The following is a 14,591-nucleotide window of genomic DNA, read 5'->3' as shown; positions in this document are numbered from 1 at the left end:
GAGAGGTTACAAGATTTGATGGTGGAAAAATCTTGTGACCTAGGGTGGGTCATTGTGGAGTGTTTTGAGGTGATCTATCTGGCCACTGACACATATCCCTCGGGACAGGGCATATGATGGCTCGTTGAGCTTCCCAGCCGATACAGGATATCAGTTATAGTTGGAGAGTTCAATCCTCCACCTCAAAATTTGATCATTCTTCATCTTACTCCTCTGTTTGTTGTTAAACATGATGCCACAGTCCATTGGTCCGTGAGGAGGGTAAAACGTCTGTTGGCCAGGTAGTGGCTCCAGTGCTGCACCGCCTCAATTATCGCCTGAGCCGCCTTCTTCTCGGATTTCAGGGCCTTGGAGGGTACGGGAGAAAAAAGCCATGGGTGGTTAATGGTGGCAGCCAGGGAGAAATAGGTCACATGGCTCTCAACCTGAAATGGTGAAGATTCATCCACCACATACGTTACAACTTTAGCGATGTCTTCTTTTATGCAACTGAAGGCTGTCCAGGCCTCTCTTCTCAGGGGGAAGGATGTGGACTTGATAAGGGGGTGGGCTTTGTCTGTGTTATTAGGCACCCACTGGGAAGTAGGAAGAGAGCTCCAGGCATCTGATAGGGCATTGAGGGTGTGGGGAAGGGGGAGCATTAGCACTGGGCACATGTGGCTGGGGTGGGGGTGTTACAAGATCAAACCAGCAACCACAAAGAAGGCATATCACACAGGGGTAAAAGTGAACAATGACTTTATTAACAAAAAATTCACCTTCAAAGTTTAATTCAAAATCCCCCCTTTTATAACAATGCCCACTGGTTACTATGCAAATCTCTATAACAGTGTAAAACTAATAAATTCCCCAGCCTAAATATAACATATGTAATTGTCTAAGTTATATTTCCAACCAGCCCACAGAAAAATTTAGACACAAGACTCACAAAACTTCAATCTCAACCGAAGCAAAGATCATAAACAAAATTCAGTTTGTTTGGTAAACTGAAGCCAAATGATCTTTGAGAGAGAGAGAGAGAGAGAGAGAGAGAGAAAGAGAGAGAGAGCACAAAATTCGAAGTTGTCTTGTGTTGCTGCAGAGAGAGGAACCACTGATTTGGTCCGGATCCTTCTGCTGCCTTCAGAATGTTCATCCTTTTTGAAATCCCAACATTCTAAACTGTCCACCAAACCATGACTCATGCTCTGGGCCTCCTTCCACTCTACAGCACCACCCAGTGGTGGTTTATAGTCCAAGTCCAGAACTTTTTAGATCATTTTTTGCACATGCTCAGTCCATCTCCCACTCTCTCAGCAGTCTACCTTCATTGTGGCTCTCGAAGGCAAACTCACTTTTTAACATAAAAACACACAACACATAGGCCAATACACAACACAGAACTCTGTAACAGGGGGAATTGACTCCATTCTCCACAACACAGCCAAGGATCACTAGGCAGGTAGGGCGGAAAACACATTTATCTCTGTTGTAGGTGAGGTTTAGGCATTTGGCTGTTGTGAGGAATTTCTGGTGTCATGATCCTGCAGATCGAGGCTGCAGATCATGATGTTATCCAGGTAGGGGAAGGTGGCATGCAGGTCACTTTGGTCCAACATCTGGTCCATCTCCCACTGGAAGATGGAGATACCATTAGTAACACCGAAGAGAATCCTGAGGAAATGGTAGAGGCAGCCATCTGCCTTGAAGGAAGTGTACTGGCGGTCCTCCAGGTGGATGGGGAGCTGGTGGTAGGTGGATTTCAGGCCAATCATGGAGAACACATGATATTGGAAAATTTGATTGACCATGTCGGCAATGCGAGGGAGGGAATAAGCATCCAGCTGTGTACAGCAGTTAACAGTCTGACTATAGTCAATCACTATCCTGTGTTTACCCCCACCCTTGACCCTCACCACAAGTTGATACTGGGCTCAATTATCCCCTCATTCAGGAGTCGCTGGATCTCTGCTTTAATAAATGTCCTGTCCTCTTCACTGTATCACCTTCTTTTTGTAGTGACTGGTTTACAGTTGGGGATGAGGTTCGCGAACAGTGGTGGGGATTGATATGGAGAGTAGAGCATGTCAGTTGGGTTGGCGGGGTGTGGGGTGGCACAGTGGGGGGGAAGCATGGCAATGTGCTGACAAACTACAGCTGCTGCCCGTGAGGGGGGATGGAACCATTATATTGTATTGTAATACTCTTGAGGTGGCCCTGAAAGTCCAACTCCAGCAGCACTGGTGTGGAGAGCTGTGACATGATGAAATGTTTAAAGTTCCTGTAAGTCATGTCCCACACAGTCAGTGTCACAGTGATGTGGCTGAGTGGGATTTTGAGGCCAGGGTGACTTTATAGTTTGGTGGCTTTTCTTTAAGGGAGTAATGCTGCACCGTATCAGAGTGGATAAAACTCTCAGGGCTCCTGCTATCGAAAAAGCATCTTGTCACCTGATCGCTGATTGAGATATCCATCAGAGACTGGGAGAGTTGAGGGGAGTCACGTGATGGAGTAGTGGCCGGTCAGGGAATTCCAGCCCTCTCCCGAAAAGTTTAAAAAAAACACACAAAGCACAAAGGTACAAGATTAAAATTTACAACAAAGTAAAAATAAAGGTGAGAAGAAAATGGCAGCGAAGAGAGAAAAGTCGAAAACAACGGGAAGAAAAGAGGAAGAAAGAACGTCGGAAGAAGAAGGTGAAGGCCTTACCTGTCCGAAGAGGCCTGCCGCGGAGAGAGAAGCCCGCTCCCTCAGGTCAGTGGAAGTCCCGGGCTCGGGACTACAAAAATGGCTCACAGAGCCGAGTAAAAGTGCGCAACCACGCATGCGCGAGGAGTCGTGCATGCGCAATGCACATGAAAAAAAACACACTGACGGGAGGGGGGAACAGCTGCGGAGTCGATCTCCACAGCTGAGAGAGACACCTGCAACACAGCAGCAGGTGCAGAACACAGACAATAACGACAACAAGAAAGAAGAGGGTAAAAAGAAAACAAGGAAACAACAGATGGTCAACCCAGAGGAAGAAGAAGAAGAAGAACAGAAAGAAATGGAAGAAGAAGAGAAAGGCAAGACAATGGATATATCTTTTTTTAAAGAATATATGGAATCAGTGAAAGAATGGAAATTACAAGAATTTAATGAGATAAAAAGAAGAATTAAGAATGCAGAAGAAAAAATGAATAAAATAGAAATGGACATGTCAGAGATAGGAAAAAGAGTGGAAAATATGGAAGAACGAGAAATAATTGTAGAAATGGAAGTAGAGGACTTAAAAGAGAAATTAGAAGAATCTAATAAAAAAGTTAAAGAGGCACATGAGCTGTTAGCTCAGAAGATAGATATAGTGGAAAACTATAATAGAAGAAATAATATAAAGATAGTAGGCCTTAAGGAAGATGAAGAAGGCAAGAATATGAGAGAATTTATAAAAGATTGGATCCCTAGGGTCCTAGGAAGACCAGAATTACAGGAAGAAATGGAAATAGAGAGAGCACATAGAACTTTAGCTCCGAAACCACAACCGCAGCAAAAACCAAGATCCATTTTAGTAAAATTCTTAAGATATACAACAAGAGAAAATATATTGGAGAAAGCAATGAAGAAAATAAGAGAAGACAAAAAGCCACTGGAATATAAAGGTCAAAAAAATTTTTTCTATCCAGACATAAGTTTTGAACTCCTGAAGAGGAAGGAGTTCAATACAGCAAAAACGATCTTATGGAAAAAAGGATATAAATTTATGTTAAAGTACCCAGCGGTACTTAAAATAGTTATTCCAGGGCAACAAAACAGACTATTCTCGGATCCAGAGGAAGAAAGAAAATTTGCAGAACAACTACAAAACAAGCAGAGAGATGAAGACATGTAATGAGAGTAAAAATGACCACGAACTATATGCATGTGTGTATAGGGGTATATGTGTGTATATATAGTGTGTATACATGAATGTATCCGTATTTAGAGGAAAATATATAGAGTATAGACAAGAATTAATAAGGGAGGGAAATGGAATAGAGGGAATAAGGAGGGAATTAAAAGAGTGACCTTTGTTACATATGAAAATTGAAATCTTTTCCGAAGGGGGCTGGGTGGGGAGGAGTTACAGTCACTGCAAAATCAGTTGACGTTTGCGAGTGAATTCGCAAATCCAAATGGAGAGGGGAGATGTGGTTGCCCGACAAGGGATAAAGGGCAACTCAGGAGGGGGAGGGGAGAATGGGGTTAAAGAAGTTTTAAATAGGAGAATAAGGAAAATGTTTGATATTTTAGAAATGTTGTCTTATAAAGTGTTCAAAACAAGAAAGCAGAAATGGATAAGAAGGAAAGGTGATGATGGAGAAATGGAAAGGGAAGATAAACAAAGTATGAAATGGCTACGCTGAACTATATGACTTTAAATATTAACAGTATACATAACCAAATTAAAAGGAAGAAACTGCTAAATTTACTGAAAAAAGAAAAAATTGATATAGCATTTGTGCAAGAAACACATTTAACTGAATTGGAGCACAAGAAATTAAAGAGAGATTGGGTAGGACATGTAACAGCAGCGTCGTATAATTCAAAAGCAAGAGGAGTAGCTATATTAATTAGTAAAAATGTGCCAATTAAAATAGAAGAGGAAATAATAGATCCAGCAGGGAGATACGTAATGATAAAATGTCAGATATATTCGGAATTTTGGAATCTACTCAATGTATATTCACCTAACGAAGAAGATCAAAAGTTTATGTAAGATATTTTTTTGAAGATAGCAGATACGCAAGGGAACATATTAATAGGAGGGGATTTCAACCTGAATTTGGATTCAAATATGGACAAAACTGGGAAAAAAATTAACAGAAAGAACAAAGTAACCAAATTTATAATTAAATCGATGGAAGAAATGCAACTTTTGGATATATGGAGGAAACAACACCCAAAGGAAAAGGAATATTCATAGTATTCGGGTAGACATAAAACATACTGAAGAATAGACCTATTTTTGTTATCAAGTCGTATGCAAGATAGAGTAAGAAAAACAGAATATAAAGCTAGAATATTATCGGACCATTCACCCTTGATATTGACAATAGAGTTAGAGGACATCCCTCCAAGAATGTACAGATGGAGATTAAACTCCATGCTACTTAAAAGGCAGGATTTTAGAGAATTCATTGAAAGACAAATTAAAATGTATTTTGAAATAAATACCGAATCAGTGAAAGATAAGATTATACTATGGGATGCAATGAAAGCGTTCATTAGAGGGCAAATAATAAGTTACGTAACCAAGATGAAGAAGGACTATAATCAGGAAACAGAGCAGTTGGAAAGGGAAATAGTAAATATAGAAAAACAATTAGCAATGAAGGAAGATACAACTAAAAGAAGAGAATTGGCAGATAAAAAAATAAAATATGAAACACTACAAACATATAAGGTGGAGAAGAACATAATGAAGACAAAACAGAAATATTATGAACTAGGTGAAAAAACGCACAAAATTCTAGCATGGCAGCTTAAGACAGAACAAGCTAAGAAAATGGTATTGGCATCAAGGAAAAAAGACAAACAAATCACATATAATCCAACGGAGATCAATGAAAACTTTAGAGAATTCTATGAACAATTATACCAAACTAAAAACGAAGGGAAAGAAGGCAAAATAGATGAATTTTTAACTAAAATTGAACTACCAAAATTACAAATAGAGGAACAAAATAAATTAATAGAACCATATGAAATAGTAGAAATACAAGATATAATTAAAAAATTACCAAATAATAAAACACCAGGAGAGGATGGATTCCCAATAGAATTCTATAAAACATTTAAAGATTTATTAATTCCTCCCCTCCTGGAAGTAATCAACCAGATTGATAAAACACAAAGCTTACCAGATTCATGTAAAACAGCAATAATTACAGTAATACTAAAGCAAGGGAAAGATCCACATGCACCAGCGTCATATAGACCAATATCATTACTTAACATAGATTATAAGATAATAGCTAAACCATTAGCAAACAGATTAGCAGAGTATGTACCTAAAATGGTAAATCTAGACCAAACTGGATTTATTAAAAAAAGACGCACAACAGACAATATTTGTAAATTTATTAACTTAATTCATGCAGTAGAAGGGAGTAAAGCGCCAACAGTAGCAGTTGCTTTAGATGCAGAGAAGGCCTTTGACAGAGTAGAATGGAATTATTTATTCAAAGTATTGCAAAAATTCAGTTTACCAGAGAAGTATATTAATTGGATTAAAGCATTATATAAGGGGCCATTGGCGAAAGTGACAGTAAATGGATATATATCAAAGCAATTTAACTTAAGCAGGTCAACACGGCAGGGATGCCCACAATCACCCTTATTGTTTGCATTAGCTATAGAACCACTAGCAGAATTGATAAGAACAGAAAATAATATAAAAGGGATAAAAATAAAAGACAAGGAATATAAAATCAGTTTATTTGCGGATGATGTTATAGTATACTTAACAGAACCAGAACTATCAATAAAAGAATTATATAAGAAATTGAAGGAATATGGAGAAGTGTCAGGTTACAAGATTAACGTAAATAAAAGTGAAGCAATGCAGATTTCTCAAAATTTAAGAAGGAATCACCATTCAGATGGCAAATGCAAGCAATGAGATACCTAGGTATACAAATAAATAAAAATCTCGGCCATCTATATAAACTCAATTATTATCCACTAATGAAAAAATTACAGGACGATTTAGAGCATTGGAAAGATTTACCACTAACACTAATAGGAAGGATAAACTGTATTAAAATGAACATTTTTCCAAGGATATTATACCTATTCCAGGCATTGCCAATACACTTGACAGAGAAATTCTTCAAGGAGTTAAAGAAAATAATAAGGAAATTTTTATGGAAAGGGGGGAAACCGAGGATAGCACTAGATAAATTAACAGAATGGTATAAACAAGGAGGCTTACAACTGCCAAACTTTAAAAATTATTATAGAGCCGCACAATTAAGATACCTATCAGATTTTTACCAAACAAAGGAAAAGCCAGATTGGACTAGATTAGAACTAGATAAAATAGGGGAAAAGATACCCGAACACATATATAAATGGGATGAAAAATTGGTACAACGTAGGAGTTCTCCAGTATTACATCATCTACTCAATATTTGGAAGAAGATTCATGTAGAAAGGAATAAAACAAATTACCAATTACCAAAACTAATATTGATGCAAAATCAGTTACTCCCTTTTGCAATAGATAACCTTTCCTTTAGAGAATGGGAGAAAAAAGGGATCAAAAGAATAGAAAATTGTCTTTCAGCAAATAGATTATTATCCTTTGAACAAATGAAAGATAAATACAATATAACTCAAGATACAGTGCTGGCATATTACCAATTGAGATCCTACTTGAAGGACAAATTAGAAAGCAGTCTGAGGTTATCAGAGGGAAGTAACTTTGAATATGTGATTACAGATACAATGATAATCAAAAGATTTATAACAAATATGTATATTAAACTGCAAGAAAAGGAGAATGAGGAAACAAATGGTAAAACTAAACAAAAATGGGAACAAGATTTAAATATAAAGATAAAAAAGGAAACATGGGAGAAGTTATGTTCTGGAACGATGAGAAATACAATAAATACGAGGTTACGTTTGATATAATATAACTGGATACACAGTTTACACCTCAAAAGTTAAATAAATGGGACCCAACAGTATCTGACAGATGTTTTCGATGTAAAAAAGAAATGGGAACAACAATTCATGCAATCTGAACATGTAAGAAAGTAGAAAAATTTTGGGAAGATCTAAACCAGACATTAAATAAAATTACAGAAAACAATATACCAAAAAATCCAGAGATCTTCCACCTAAGTAACATAAAAAACAAAGAATTTGGAATTGATTTGGATGGTGCACAAAAAAGATTTGTTAAGATAGCTCTAGCCATAGCAAAAAAATGTATTATGTCAACCTGGAAATTGGAAGATAATTTGAAAATACAACAATGGTATATAGAAATGAATAAATGTATTCCATTAGAAAAAATAACATATAGTTTAAGAAATAATATTGAAATATTTGAACAAATATGGGAACCTTACATGAAACACAATAGAGAAAACCTACCGGGGACATTCACTACCTAAATTAACGAAAGGACAAGGAAATGAAAAGAATTGACTCAGTGGAATTTCTTGTTTATTTTTATTGAATGACAACATTGTTTGACTGGTTTAATGTATCTTAGATTTTGTACTTTAAATGGATGGGGGGGGGAGGTAGGGAGGGTGGGATGGGAGGAGGGAGGGGGGGAGAAAATGACACTGCATATATTTGAAAAGGAAAATGTATGTATCTTGGTCAATGTGGTTTATGGTGTGAAAAATAAAAATTTTTTTAAAAAACTGGGAGAGTTGATGTGGACTGTTTTGGTCCACCACCACAAAGGCTTGTGTCAGTTCGCAATCTGGCTCATGCTGACTCGTAGTCTGGGAGCATAACAGCGATGCCCATGAAGTGGTGTGGTTATCCTTGGAAGTTGGAAGCATCCAAGATGGTGGACCTCATGTCGCGGCGTGGTTATCCCCGGAAGGTGACAGCAGCCAAGATGGCAGCTCCCATGCTGCGCAAGCAGTGGTGCTTGGACTGGATATGGCTGCGATCAACATATCTTCGTGTCGTATCCCTTCTCTCTGCACATCAAACATGTAGCATCTTTCACCGGGCAGCGTTTTCGAGGGTGCTATGGTTGGCCACAAAAGTAGCACTTTGGGTGCTCCTGGGAAGCCCCAGCTGTGGTGGTCTCGCTCATCGAACACGGAAGCAGACTGCTGGGCTGTAAATCCGCATCCTGAGATGGCGGACCGTATGGACCTTACGCCATTCACTGAGTAAACTTCCTTGTTACAGAGGGAGATCTCCAGCGATTTCACAAGGTCAATCACTCCTTTTAAGTCCAACTTACTCTGCTTGAGTAGCCTCTGGTGCACGTAGTCTGACCTGATGCCTGTGACATAGGCGTTCCAAATCATGTCCTCCTTGTTTTGGATGGTCGATACTGGCTGGAAGTTGCTCACTCGTGTGAGTCCCTGCAAGGCTCAGAGGAACTCGTCATTTGATTCACCCGGTGACTGCAGGTGGCCTGCATGTGCCTGGCATATACCTCATTGACTTTCTCCCTGTTCTGGTCCTTAAGTATCTTCATTTCCTCCGTGCATATTGAAGCGTCCCTGATCATCAGGGACACTCGATGACTGACCCGGGAGAAGAGGAGATGCAGTTTGTTTGCCTCTGTGCCCATGATTCCAGAGGAGTTCTATAGAAAGACCTCAAAGCAGTGTAGCCAGAGTTCAAAACAGTCTGTGGCTTCTGGCGATTGTGGGTCAATCTCCAGCTCATCAGACTTCAAGGTTGTTCCATTGTTGGAAAAAAATATTGTAAATAAAATTGATGCACTTTCAATAACTTGAAAGACTGGAGTTATGGGGTTATATTTTATATTATATATTAATATGTATTTAAAAGAAATAGATTGTGAGGGGTTTGGTATGTACGTCATTTCATAAACAGATAGCAACATTTACAAAAGAGATCTCATATAAAATGTAAGAGCTATGCATAAGTAGAGACTTCATGTCCACAGTGACTTTACAAAAACTTTGAAGAATGCCTATGGAGACTTCACAAGTGGATATTAATTGGACTGATGCTATGGAGTAAATGGACTACTGTCTTTAAAGCAACAGATCCCCAGACAAAAACTGATTCCAGTGCTGGCAATCTGTCTGGTTGCAATTTGCTTTTCTAAGAGGGGTCATGTGGTTTTGCAAACAGAGAGAGGCTTGCTAAAACCCCATTTTGAAGACGGTTTGCGAGTCTGAGTTCAGCCAGTTGAAAACCCTTGTAGTCCATCCTGACCTGGAAGAAGAGGTTATCATTTGGAAACCCATGATGGGGCAAGTTTCTTCAGCAAGACAATGAAGTGACTGATTGGAGGAAATCAGTCTGTGGGTGTCCAACAAGCAACAGATCTCTCTCTGAAACCAACAAGAACCTTCCCGAGCAATAACCATATACCTTTAAGCACCAGAGCCTGGTGAAAATTCTGTGCACAGTATAAGAATTGCCTGATACTGGGGAACTTGGAGGAGTGAGAAGTGAGATTGGACTGTGAATCAAAGAATTTTCCTGAACATGTACACATTACATACACATCCGCCTAGAATTAGAATGGGGTAAAGTTATATTAAGTTAATAATAATAAGTTAAAGTTTGATCCTTGTTTAAAGATAATTAAAAGCAACTTTTGTTTAAGTAACCATTTGTTTTGGTCAATTTCCATTGCTGCTGGGTTTTGGGGTCCTCTGGGCTCATAACACTGGAGTTACAGAACAATAGGCTTTTATTTACAATAAACTTGGTCATCATGTGCTGTGACCCAGTCTTTCTGGGGAGGGGTTATGGTGTTGGAGCCTTTATACAGGGTAAGAGGGAGGAGCCATGGGTACAGTCACAGAGTGGGGCAGAGCCAGATTATTAAGTGTATGACAGTTCACCACAATTCTAAACTGGTGTGAACTAAAATATGGAAGCGGCACATTGACCAATTGAGAGCAGTGGATGATCCGAGGGGCACATGTCCTGGGCTCATTCCGCTATCAACATTCCAGAAATATCATGAGAAATGAGGCCCCATCTCAACCAAGCAGTCCTTACCCAAACAGTCCTACAACTCAACAGAGCAGTCCTACATTACATTTAGTTCAACGACACAGTCCTAGGCAATGTCTGGACAGGGTTTACCAAAAGCACACTTCACAATCCTTCCCACTGTCCAAGGTACTATCCAAAAAGGAAAAGAGTTCAACAGATTCTACCTCTTTGAGATGATCAAAGAGGGAGAAACGTCTTCCAGAACGACTGAAAAACTATGTAGTGACTTGGTGGTTTATCATTTCATACTTACATGATAGTGTAATTATCATCTGTATAGGGGCACCACGCAGGTTAGTAAGTGCTGCCCAGATGTTATTTTCACTAAGTTTTTTTTGTGGGGGGGGAAGAGTGTTATGTATGTGCATATGATGTAATTATGCAGATCGCGATGCCGTACTTATTCGTTCACTGTGTGCTGCGGGGAATGTATTCAACAATGAACTCCATGAGTAGTCAAATACATGACACCTTTACGTTAATGAGTGTGCTCTGCCTGCTAGTGAGAGAGGGGTGGTGGGTATTGTTTGTTGGACCTTTGTGCTCGTGTTACACTCGGAAGTTGCGATGATCAGCAATTTGTCAGGATTTTTGATTATTGGAGATTAACCAGTGTCTGATGTGAATGATGTGTGTGTAGTTGCTTTGTCTGTGTGTCTGAGTGCATTCCCTGTTGCAAATTCACTTGCATGGAAAGAAAGATAATTGTGTGTTATCCCTACATTCAGAGATCAAAGCCCTGCAGGAAGACATGGTGGATCAATGGTGACCTTCTGCTCTGCTGCCATAGGATTGGGACCAGGTCTCCCAGCAGATTTTTTCGGTGGCTCTTTCCCAGCTGTGAGACCTGACACCCTGTATCCCACTGGAGAAAGGGTAATGTCTAACCGTGGCTGGCACTTGTGGACACTGGTGTCGAAAACACCATGATCCCAGGCAACCCTGACACATGGTGAGAAAGGGGGAGTTTGCAGCACGTGGAATGAACACCTCCCAACACTCAAGAAAAAGACTGTTGGGGGTAACTGTCCAGCTCCGCTGGTTTTGAGGGAGGATATGGTCCCCAACCAACTTCGCCCCACACGATTAACAACCTTGCATCCAGTCACCCTCAGTGGGATGGGTTTTTCATGGGCAGGAATTTTCCTGCACATAATTTGGCCAATAGAATGTCCTGACTCTCAGAATGACTCCCCAACTGGTGAGCAGGGTTAAGGAATGTTTGTGCAGATGGTACAGACTGCACTGGTCCAACCTATCGGTGGGATTCAGTGAGTGCAAACAGAAACAGTATCCAGGCGAGAGCGCCCATAGCTGATGGTTCAGCAAAGGTGGGTGCTCTCTGAGCACTAAACAGTACGCACCAGATATGTGGCTGCTAGGCCTACCTATGCCACCATGCATCTCGATAATCTGGGGGAGCACCCAGACAATCGGTTACCATGATGGAAATGCTAACCAATGAGTCGACTGGGCCACTTCAGCATAAAGAGGAATCGGATTGTCCTGGTCTACCTACTGCAGCAGAGGGTGGTAACTGTTGTTGGTGAAGGGGGCTGTACATGCATTCTGGATCAATCGGGGAGTATCACTCACTTGACCCACCACATATGAGAATCAGTGAACAAAATCAAACGAACCTGGGACCATTTCCTTGAACACGTCATTCCATAGGGAAGCTGGTGGCCTTTTGGGGCAGTGGGAAGTTGGTGGGCCATTGTAAAACACTGGGCAACATCAGTCTCATAATAGTTGTGTATGTAATTTTATAAAATGTCCTGAGTTTGTATTAGTTTGTGGATAGAGTAACGTGGTTGTTATTTGTGGATTGTGGAGGAACACGTGACCTCCCAGACTGTCTGGAACACTGTGGATTGCGGAGGGTCACATGACCTCCCTGTCTAAAACTTATTCAGAAGTTGCAACACCTGCCAATCAAGGTTGGACTCCGGCCCATTAATCAGGACACCCAGAAAGATGAACAGATTGAGTCCCTGCAGGAGGCATTGGACCCTGCCAGTGGGCGTATCAGCAGCTTGGAGGTTAGGTGCACTGAAGTTGCCTGCCAGCTCGTCAAAGCATGGTAGCTTCAGGAAGCCTGTCAGCTGGCAGGTTGATCCTGTAAAAATCAGAACCACCATCGTGTGCGGGGAGGAGGATGACACATGATCGGGAGGTGGGGATGTGTGGCTGGACAATGATGACTTTCAGGAGGCTGAGTCCGATTATGTGCCACCACCCCCCCACCCCCACCTCCACATTCCAGAGACCTTAAAAGCCCAGCCAGTAACTAGGCAGGCCCAGACCTGCCACGGGGACCCTCCTGTCAGCCTTCAACAATGGGGAGATCGCCCGAGAATGGAGAGCATCCGAATGGACAGATAAGGAGTTGATACAAGGTCGTAGAGACTCAAAATACTCCGCCAACGAGTTGGCTGGGCTGGCGGACAGATACTGCCAGTGGTCAGCTGATTATTTAGCTGCATGGCCTCTCTGGCTATGGGACGGGGGAGCCATATTTGCCTCTCCCAGCACTCTGGCCAGTCTGTGTAGCAAACAGTCAAACACTTCCTGTGGGTGCTGCCTGAAGGGATTGATGAAGGTGGTAACTGTGGTGCGGGCCAGGTTCCCCACACTTCTAGAGTAGAACCTGACATACCAACCGCAGTGGCACACAGTCAGTGAGGGCAACAGGGTCATTAGAGAATGGTCCCTTATTACTAGCCTCTACTGTTGAGCTCCTGGGCACAACTTCCATGAGGTCATGGTAAACCACACCTTGGTGGGGCACATTTGTCCACCCCGACCTCAGATAGGTGGTCTTGTCATTGATGGGACCGGCAACCAGCAAAACCGTCCAGGAAGCCATTGCCCTTCTGGAAGGGCTAAACTATTTGGAATGGGGAGCACCCGCCATGGGGGCACCTGCACATCTTCTCAGCGTAGAGACAAAGCACGGTGATGGCAAGTATGGTGAGAACACATCCCCCCTGTCCTGCAGGGATATGTACTATGCCCTAACACATGCTGGCATAGACTGTGCCTACATACATGGCATGTTCGCCATGTGGCAGGAGTACTGCAGGAAAAAGACGCACAAAACCCACATCACCCACTGCACCATGCTGCCCACCGCACTCCCCCCCCCACCAACAACACAGCCTTCTGCTCCTTCCTCAGTTAAGGCGGCCCCTGCTGCCCTCAGGGCAGAGGTTATCTCATTGGTGTGACAGGAAATCACCAACATAAGCACACAATCACACCAGGCACCCCCCTCCCTCACCTCCACTGCATGGAACAATTCAGTTCCTGCCCCATAGGATGGAGGGCAAGGATCATGGCAGATCTGTTCACTGGTCCTGTCCCACCTGGGTGACCTGAGGTCATTTATCCCAATGGCTGTCCAATTATCCCTGAGAATCCCGAGTGGTGAAGGGGGCCTGGTTAGTATAGAGGGGCTAGGGGGCTCTATCCTCTCTCCCAGAGAGGTCACTGTCCACCACTCCATTGGTGATGAGCCTCCCCGCCCCATTCCAGTCCTGGGAGCAGCCTCCCCCCAGTACATTCTTGCAATGAATGTGCTCAAAGGGCTGTTACACTCCCCAGCAGCAATTAGGAGGCACACAAATGAATAAGTTAAGTTTAACACATTTATATACCAAACTAACAATAGAATTAACTCAATAAACTTAACTCCTGAACACCAGCTTTAATGGCAACTCTATATCATCAACAGACATATGTGGGAAATCCCCCCTCCCCCACCCCCAGACCATTACAGTCCAGGCTGAAATGCCCCAAAAATCACCAAAATTCCCAAAAAACAAAAGCCCCCATGTATGTGATGTCAAACCTGACAGGGGAACACACGACTGCCTTGGGGTTCAAATGGGGCTAAC

General features: G+C 41.8%; 1 protein-coding gene across 3 annotated transcripts in view; it reads right to left on the bottom strand.

Moving 5' to 3' along the window:
• The window catches only part of LOC138758824 (hexosaminidase D-like), a 124,085-nt gene that overhangs the window by 102,669 nt on the left and 6,825 nt on the right, over nt 1-14,591 (bottom strand). The gene's annotated exons all lie outside the window — the stretch shown is intronic.

Source organism: Narcine bancroftii, chromosome 3 (assembly GCF_036971445.1).
Source record: "Narcine bancroftii isolate sNarBan1 chromosome 3, sNarBan1.hap1, whole genome shotgun sequence".
NCBI classification, from domain to species: Eukaryota; Metazoa; Chordata; class Chondrichthyes; order Torpediniformes; family Narcinidae; genus Narcine; species Narcine bancroftii.
This window is presented reverse-complemented; position numbering and strand designations above follow the sequence as displayed.